General features: G+C 42.5%; 1 long non-coding RNA gene across 5 annotated transcripts; it reads left to right on the top strand.

The window, feature by feature from the left end:
- The first annotated feature begins 327 nt into the window (after positions 1-327).
- LOC119362235 lies at positions 328-9,150 on the top strand. 5 transcript variants are annotated; one of them, XR_005173224.1, is made up of 6 exons: positions 328-571; positions 1,730-1,808; positions 4,345-4,689; positions 6,027-6,149; positions 6,386-6,924; positions 8,360-9,150. It is a non-coding gene; the product is annotated as an uncharacterized LOC119362235 (long non-coding RNA). The 5 variants fall into 5 exon arrangements; XR_005173223.1 differs by having other exon boundaries at positions 6,386-8,873; positions 8,950-9,150; XR_005173221.1 differs by adding an exon at positions 1,140-1,620 and having other exon boundaries at positions 6,386-9,150.
- Positions 9,151-9,471: the final 321 nt, after the last annotated feature.

Below are 9,471 nucleotides of genomic sequence, written 5' to 3'. Positions count from 1 at the left end.
GAGTGCAGGTTCGCCAAGGCACGTAGTTTTCCGTGCTAAATATGCCGTGACCCAGCAGTCCCTGTAGTGTACTAGACTAGAATCTTTCTTTCTTCCCGCTGAAAAAGAAGAAGAAGAATATGATTCTTTCTCACTCACGCTCTCTGAACCTGAACCTGTGTCGTTGGTCCACCGACGAAGCTCAAACATAAACCGACGGAGCATAGCCGCACCCTCCACTGTCTGTCAGGGCCCGCACAAATGTCTGGCCCACGAGCAGCCGCAGTGACACCACACCACACCACCCTCGAAATAATAACATAACAGAAGAAAAAGGAGACAAATCTGTCAGTCTCCGCATTTCCCCCACCTTCTTCTTCCCCATCCGTCCTCTAGCTCTAGCTCTGGATCTGGTAGCCTCGCCAACCATGACCTCCTCCCTTTGCTTCGAGCTACTCTCCACACTTGCTCTGCCCTCTTTCTCGTATGCAGACCGATCCAATTTCAGTTCGGGCGCGCGCTGTGGACTGCATCTTGCTCTTGCTGCTCCGGTCCCAGCGGCTCCAGATCTCTCGCTCGGGATGGCAGGCAGGTGAGTACGTGCATATAAACATCCAATCGTTCTAGCATTTCATCTCCCTGACGAGCTACGGGCCGGGAGTGAGAGCCTTAATTTACCAACTGCCAAGTGCTTAGACCACGGTGGTTGGTTGCAAGTTACTCCTGCCGACGGCTCTCTGGATAATTAATTGGTGAGCTTGTAGCTATCGGGCGGAACTCATCGATCGATTCATCAGCTACTGAGCTTTGATGTGCTCCGGCCAGTTAGTATGTATTGTCCAAGTATTGTGAAATTAGAAACGATTGACAAGCCTTGGCCAAGTACTATTCGGAGCTGGCTGTCGTAGAGTCTCTACTCTCTGCTCTCTAGGAGAAAGAGAAAGAGAAAGAGAGGTGGCCGCCGCCGACGAGCCGCGCTCTCCTTTCCATGCGAGAGGACGGCGACCAGATCGAGATGCCGACCACTGTTTTCCTTTTGGATTTTTTTGATTGATTGAAAAAGAAAAACAATGAGCGGTAGCTGTCCATACTAAAAACACGCCTATTTTTAAGCGAAACTGCTAATTAGAGTATATCTTTCCCTTTTTTTTTTCTTCCAGAAAACAAGCCGGAATTTTTTCCATGCAACGGTTCTGCATGCACAGACGGAGGGAGTATTATGGTATAATACTACTCGTACGGTAAAACCAAAACGTACACGATTCTTCCCCCTCCTCTACCTATCCCCATCTAGGTTTTCTCTCCTCAGCACGCATCCCGATCCCGTGTGGCCATTATCTTCTTCCTCACCTCTTCTTTCCCTTGGTCTCTTCTTTCCTCTTCCTCTCCAAAACAAGAAAAGGTCAAAGATCTTGGCATCTCAATTCTCATGCCATGGATCCAGCCATCTGGATGGTTTCCCTCTGCCGACCTGAAAGATAGCACATCTTTTCTGCGTGGCTTCGACGCCTGTCGAAGCTCCGGCGGCCGCAGTCGATGATGACCAACACGGCGACGGCCAAACCTCTCTTCGTGATTGGATTTCTTGTTCCGCGGTGTCAAGAGGCCGGCTGATACTAATTCAACTTATCTTCTTGTTCGGTAGGTAGGATTTGTCTCGTATAAGATGCATATATATTCACAAAGAGTAATCGCCTCCAAGATTATTCCATCTTTTCTCATCCTCAAATCGGTTTGTTCATGCCTGCAGGATCTCCTCGCGGACGGCTCTATGTGTTCATTGTGTAAACACAGATCGATCTGACCTGATAATTAGCTGCTTATGCCCGGTGAGTCTATACAAAGTTGTAATCTTTCATTGTTTGTTGCCAATTTCAATCAGAATGAATTTTCTTTTGGTTTCTGTTGTTATGAAGGTGTTTCCATGATCTCTTTCTTGTGGTTTCTATGTTCTGGTTTGATCTCTTACTGGATCTGAATCTCTTCTCCGTATTGAAGAAAAACCGATGCCCGTACGTTTCTAAAGTGGGGGAAGTCTGAACCTCCGCATCTTGCGTACGTTTTCCGTCTTCTTCCTTGGGGCTCTCCGCGTGCAGATCGAGTGTGAATTCGACTGCTAGTCCTTTTGTTGTTTGTAGAATCGGTTCAGGGTTTCGGTGTCGATCCATAACCCTATCTGCAGCCTTGGATCTACCGGTGCACTTGTCTGCTACAGCCTGTCTGTACACCGGTGCTACTTTTGACAAGTTGCGACTTATTCACTACTACTACCTTTCTCTGGGCAATTGTCACATCTAACTGCGCTAGGGATTGCCTCGACAGGCATTGACACGTTTTGGTAGAAATTTTCAGGCAGGAATTCTCTACTGTATTCATTAGGAAGAAAGTTTTTCTTTTACAAATGCCTGTTTTTGTTTGTGTGGACAAACAGGCAAAAGACCTCTTATAAGGTTATGGATCATCGGGCAGATCCTGTTTTCGGACTCGATTTTAGTTGGGTGGGCTGGACTTAGTCACAGCGGTGACCTTGGTGTCTCGGCGACGGAGACGCTCGTGGGTGCCGCATTCCTCTTGAGGACGCTGTTGCGCTTCTCCTCCCAACACCAAGGCTTCGGGTGAAAACCATCGTCTGTTCGGACTCGATGGCGGCATCGCTTTGCGCTGTGGGGGCGTTTTGATGGAGTCCTAGCGATGTTGGTCGGTTTGTGGCTATGTGTTCAGGCCACCCTTGCTTTTCTCGATTGTTTTTTTTATCTTGCTTTGTTTGGGGAGGCGAAAACCTGTTTCGAGGAGATTCTTGTGTTTTCCACTCCAAACAACTCTGTATGGACAACAAACTACTGTTGCTTGATGTCTTTGGTTGATTCTGGTTCTGGGGTGTGTAGCCATGACCTACTCATGTAATTGCCTTTGACTCTGCCCTTTACCTTTTTTCCCCTTTGCTGTTGTTTGTAGGATTTGCTCTCTGAATTGAGTGAAGTGCACTGTAGGTCCTTAAACTATTTCAGGGGTGTCACATAGGTCCTCGAACTATGAAAATCGTCATTTAGGTCCTCGAAGTACAGTAAGTGTGTCATCCAGGTCCAAAATCTCATTAACCCCCTCTAAATGGCCAGCTGGCATGGTGAACAGTGCGAAAAATAAAAAATATGAACAAAAAAAATCTGAAAATCTTTGGCATCAAAGATACCCCTGGTGCGTGAATAGTAAAAATGTTCATTAATTCAAAAAAATGTTCGCGAATATGGGAAAAATATTCGCGACTTTAAAAAAGTTCACAAACAATAAATTTGAAAATACGTTCGCGAACCACAAATATTGTTCGTGGGTATGGAAAAAATGTTCGTGAACCACAAAAATTCCTGACTTTAAAAAATGTTAGTGAACTTTTTATTAAAGTCGCAAATATTTTTTCCGAATTCATCGTTCGCGAACATTTTATTAAAGTCACGAATACTTTTTCCAAATTCATCGTTCGCGAACATTTTTTTAAAGTCATGAATATTTTTTCCAAATTCATCGTTCGCAAACTTTTTTTAAACTCGCGAATATTTTTCCCAAATTCATCGTTCGCGAACATTTTTTTAAAGTCGTGAATATTTTTTCCAAATTCATCGTTCGCGAACTTTTTTTAAACTCACGAATATTTTTTTAAAGTCACGAATATTTTTTTCCAAATTCATCGTTCGCGAACATTTTATTAAAGTCACAAATATTTTTCCAAATTCATCGTTCGCGAACTTTTTTTGAATTAACGATATTTTTACTGTTCACGCGCCAGGGTCTCTTCGATGACAGAGGATCTCGGTTTTTTTATATTTTTTATATTTATTCTTTGTCGTGTACTGTTCATCACGCACAGGAATTCAGGACTGTTTGCCGTGTACTGTTACGGTTACTGTTTATGTGCCAGCTGGCCAGTTAGAGCCTGTCAGAGAGATTTTGGACCTGAATGACACACTTACTGCACTTTGAGGACCTAGATGACGATTTTCATAGTTCGAGGACCTACGTGACATCCCTGGAATAGTTCAAGGACCTACAGTGCACTTCACTCCTCTGAATTTGCCTGTTAATGGACGGATTTTCTTGTTGAATGGTGTACTGCCTTTTCCAGAGCCAACCGATCCTCTCTCGCTTGAAAATATAGCGTGATGAACATGTCAACACCTTCGCTCGAAAAATATTGGCTTGGTTGTGAATTGAATTTCCTCGGTATTCTGTCCTGCTTTGTAGTGCATTTTATCTTTCGTGTTTGATGACAAAATTTACATATATTTGCTTATCTAGTTATGTTTGATAACGATTCTTCTGTCCTACGTCTTCCATTTCATTGTAATGAACCAGCCTGTTTATGTTCTGCAGCTTGATGGCCAGCTAGTCTCCTCTGCTTCAGATACGATGATTTCTCTGACATCCAACAGCTGTGAGGAATTTGATCGCTACAGTGATACTACTGGTGCTGTTCTTTTCTTATTATTCAAGACAAGTGACAAACCCAATCATTAAGAAGAAAGCAAATTTCTACAAATGCATGTTCTTGTTTCTGTGGACAAATGGGCAAAGACCTGTTCGCGACACACGGACTAGTCCCAAAATGAGGAAAGATGGGCGAATACTACACATGGCGCCACTTGGTTGCTTCTCAGTCGACACACAATTGATTTTAGTCCCGCAGGCAGATTCCAGCCTAACCACCCAAAACGCCAGGTAACTTTCCGAGAAGCGTCATTAGATTACCCAGACCCTAATCATCTATGACATGCAGTCGATATCTTATCACTTGCCACCACCACCGTCATTCGTAACAGCATTAAAAAACACAAGCCATACAAAATTTAGTTTGCCATGTTTTGCAATGGATTCATCATACGCAAGTATGATCAATATAGGTTCATAACAGCATTCAAACGGAAGCATGCAATGCAACATTGGCATTATTGCCGGTATGCTCTATCAAAATACTATGAGATATAGTTGGTATGAAGGTACCCTGAAGAAAAACCACGGAAATAAAATGCAGTCCGCTGGGGTTTTAGGCAGATAACATTCCTGTAGTCTTGAGAGTCTCAGTACATTGTTTTACTCGATTCTTTTATATAACACCTGTAATCAGAACAAAACAAGGAATGTCAGTATAACTCTTTCTTTTTGTTGCCAATTTGAATCAGAACGAATGTTCTTTTGATTTCTGTTGTTATGAAGGTGCTTACATGATCTCTTTCTTGTAGTTTCTTTGTTCTGGTTTGATCTCTACAGTTTTCCCTTTTCTTATGAAATTTTATTGGTACTGAATCTCTTAGCCGTATTAAATAAAATAGGAAGAAAAGCAGATGCGCCTGAAGATGCTATAGTTTCTTCAGTGGGAACGGAATGGGAAGTCTGAATCCCCGCATCTAGCATATGTTTTCCGTCTTCCTCCTTGGGCTCTCCACGTGCTGATCGAGTGAGAATTCGACTGCTAGTCTTGTTTTGTGGTTTGTAGATTTGATTCAGGATTTCGGTGTCGATCCATAACCCTGTCTGCAGCCATGGATCTCCCAGTGCAGTTGTCTGTTACAAGGGCAACTGGGCAACAGACAGCTCTTCTTGTGATGAATTTTCCGATGGGCTACTTTTGAGAAGTTGCGACTTATTCACCACAATTGTCACATCTTATTGGGGTAGGCATTGCCTCGACAGGCAATGCCACGTTTTGGTGGGTTGTCTGTGGCAACGATAAATTTTCAGGCTTGTATCTTGATTAAATTTTGTCTGGTTACGGGCAGGAATTCTCTACTGTAGTCATTAGTAAGAAAGGTTTTCTTTACAAATGCCCGTTTTTGTTTGTGTGGAGAAACCGGCAAAGACCTCTTGTAAGATTATATTCGGATCCCCTCGTTCCTTATACTAAGATATACTCCCTCCGTCCCATAATATAAGAGCGTTTTTGACACTACACTAGTGTAAAAAACGCTCTTATATTTTGGGACGGAGGGAGTAGTATATTAACCTCTAATTATGGTCCCTATTTCCCAACCTTCAAATCTTATTGTTAATGTTTGCAGGATCTCCTCGCCGCCGGCTGTGTACACAATGTCCGATTCGACCTTGTTTGCCCATGTTTACTATGTGGTGTTCATTGTGTAAACACGGATCGATCAGAGCTGATAATGAACTGATTATGCCCGGTGAGTATTTTTTGATGAATGCTACCTTGCGCCACTTGGTTGCATTATTTGATTTCAATCCAGATTAAATTGGCAGCGAAACATGCTACTCCCTTTGATCCATATTAACTGACGCTGCTTTAGGACAACTTTGTACTAAAGCAGCCTCATTTGGATCAGAGGGAGTAGTAGATTATTCGATACATGCTCAGAGTTATCTTTTGTATATTTAATATCAATGTGATTTTGTGAAACAGCTGCTAGAATGAGGCCGGCAGCCAATGACAAAGCTGAGGCTGAGAAGATACTAAACATGAAAAAAGCAGGAGGAGAAGGTGAGTCCAGGTACTCGGCTAGTGTGGGCATTGCAAGGCAGTGTCAGGCTATCGTGGATGGTCTGAGAGATGTGTCCTCACTTTCTTGGAGGACGTCCCTTGTACCACTGCAAAGGACATCATGGGCATGGTTCTGGTCACCCAATACTTTGACACCATCAAAGAGATTGGCGCCGCATCCAATTCCTATTCAGTGTTCATCCCCCATGGTCCTGGAGCTGTCAAGGATGTTGTATCGTACTACCTCCGTTCCGAATTAGTCGACTCAGATTTGTCTAGATACGGATATATCTAGACATGTTTTAGTGTTAGATAGATCCGTATCTAGATAAATCCAAGTCAACTAATTTGAAACGGAGGGAGTAGATAATAGAGAGGTCCACTGAATAACTTGAATCCAAGAAACAAGCCTGCTACAACAATCGCCATAGCAGATTCCAGACTAGAGACCCAAAACGCAGGTAAACTTTCTGAAGCCTCTGTCAAGCTAAGGATCATAACTGTTTTAGATAGCATCAAAGCTGACAATCAGGATTATTCTAGATTTACCCAGCCCCTGGTGACTTAAAGCATGCAGTCGACATCTTATCCTTTCTCAGAGGCTGCTGTCATTCGACATAAATCAAACACAAGCCATAGAAAAACACTTTAATGATCTCGCGATAGAATCAGCATAACCATGTTCCATCATCATGCTATAGGTTCAAAACAGGCATTCAAGCACAAATCGTAGCAAACAACTTTGCTTTATCTTGCTCATCGTAATTCAGTCTCACCGATATAAACTTGTACTGTCTCACTATTTATGCGCAGAAGAAAATTACGGTAATAACATTTGTCCTGCTAGAACTTGCTTCAGTGGAGTCTGATATAGGTATTTATTCGCGGAAAGGAAATGCAGAAATAAGACTGGTAATGCTGTCGATTTGCACAGGCGACTTCCGTAGTGTTACTTAGTCTTCTCTTGCAAACACCTGTGATCACAAGAAAAGTAATGTCAGCATATTATGTTGGTTTATTTGTGTATGTACTATAAAATAGCATGCAACTTAACATGAACTCTATTGTTTGGCAGGGAACACCTTTGTGCTGACTAACTGTAACCTAGGAAACAACCAACTGACATAGCAGATACAAGAGAAGACCCAAAATGACAAATGAACTTAATGAAGCCTCTGTATTTCGTGTAAATACAATGTTTAACAAATTAAGAATCATGGTTTTTTAGATAACCCAGGCCCTAATCATTATGCTGCATACTTCAGTATTGTCGTTCATAGAGTAATTTCAACACAAAAGTGCTTTGCTAGAACCAGCATTCATAATCTGGTTCCATCAGTAGTCTATAGGTTCATAGCAGTCATTCAAGTCTAAACTGTACTCATGCAGCAGAGAAGTTACAAAAGAAAAATTAAGTAGTCTGGGGCAGTCTAAAGTTCTTAAACTTATAAGACCTTAATTAAGACCAGAGTTCAGAAGAAAAGGGGACTCTGCTATAGGTTCAGAACACCATGGATTTTAGTTAAGCAGCCTCTCTGCTGATTTTAGGTGGCATCTTATAATTCATCATAGGCTGCTGCGTCCAGTACTGTCATTCATTCGACAATCCAAACACATGAAAAGGAATGTCAGTTTACCTTTTTTTAGGTGTACTATAAAATTACATGCAACATAAGATATACAGCAGGCAGTTGTCATCCTGGCATTGATCATAGGCTGTCCAAGTTCTTTATGTCAATCATAAAAGGATTCTCTGCATGTTCTAATCTAGCAGTCATTGTATAATGCAAAAATTAACTGGTAGTTGATCATAAAAGTGAGAATCATGTCATTTTAAATTATGCAGGCCCTAATCATATATAACTGTGGTAGTTGGTGTCTTGTTGTTTATCATAGGCTGCTTCCTCCAATACTGTCATTCATACTTCAATTCGAACACAAGGCACAGAACAAATGAAAAGGAAGGCCAGTGTACTATTTATTTTGTGTGTACTATAAAATTGCATGAAACATAAGATTAACTTTCTATTGTTTGATTGACAGGAAACAGCATGGATTTTAGTCCCGCCTCTAGACTAACTTGAACCCAGGAAGCCACAAGCAGTTTGCATCTCGGGTGGTCCACAATAAAGCTTCCTCTTCTTGGAGGCACGATGCAACCATTTCTATTCTAGCAGTCATTGTATAATGCAGAGAATGCATAATCATTCATAAGCAGGTTCCATCAGTAGTCTATAGGTTCATAGCAGTCATTCAAGTCTAAACTATACTCATGCAGGCAGAGAAGTCACGGAAGAAAAATTGAGTAATATGACCTTAATTAAGACAAGTGTCTGCTATAGGTTCAGAACACCATGGATTTTAGTTAAGCAGCCTCTGCTGATTAACCGGAATAGAGGAAACAACCATGGTAAAAATGACAGCTAAACAAAGCCACTGTTTTAGTGTTGAATTAGATTAACTCTTTATTTATTGTTTGATGACAGGAAACACGGTGGATTTTAGTCCTGCACCATCTCTGCTGACTAACTAGAACCCAGGATACACAACTCTGGGATACACAACTCTGGCAATACAATTGACACAGCAGATGAACTTTCTGAAACCTGTAACCATATACAGCAGGCAGTTGTCATCGCGGCATTGATCATAGGCTGTCGAAGTGCTTTATGTCAATCATAAAAGTATTCTCTCCATGTTCTAATCTAGCAGGCAGTCATTTTTATAATGCAGAAAATGCATCTAAGCTTGTATGCTTGCTTAGGGTATCTCCAGCCGCGCCCCCAACAGGCCCCCCCAGGCCACTTTTTCGGCGCCGGCGCCGAAAAAACGGCCCAGTCGCGCCCCCAGGAAGCCGAAAATCGCCGGTTCGGACCTTTTTTCCGCCCGGCGGTCACAGGCCGAACCCGGCGCGCTGGGGAGCCGTTGGGGGCTCCGGCGCTAGGGAAAAGCACGCCTGGCGCACACCGACAGGGAAAAAGTCAAGGTTTTCTTCCCCCGACTCGCCT

Source organism: Triticum dicoccoides, chromosome 2B, assembly GCF_002162155.2.
Source record: "Triticum dicoccoides isolate Atlit2015 ecotype Zavitan chromosome 2B, WEW_v2.0, whole genome shotgun sequence".
NCBI classification, from domain to species: Eukaryota; Viridiplantae; Streptophyta; class Magnoliopsida; order Poales; family Poaceae; genus Triticum; species Triticum dicoccoides.
The sequence above is the reverse complement of the archived record's forward strand: the minus strand, read 5'-3'. Positions and strand labels throughout refer to the sequence as shown.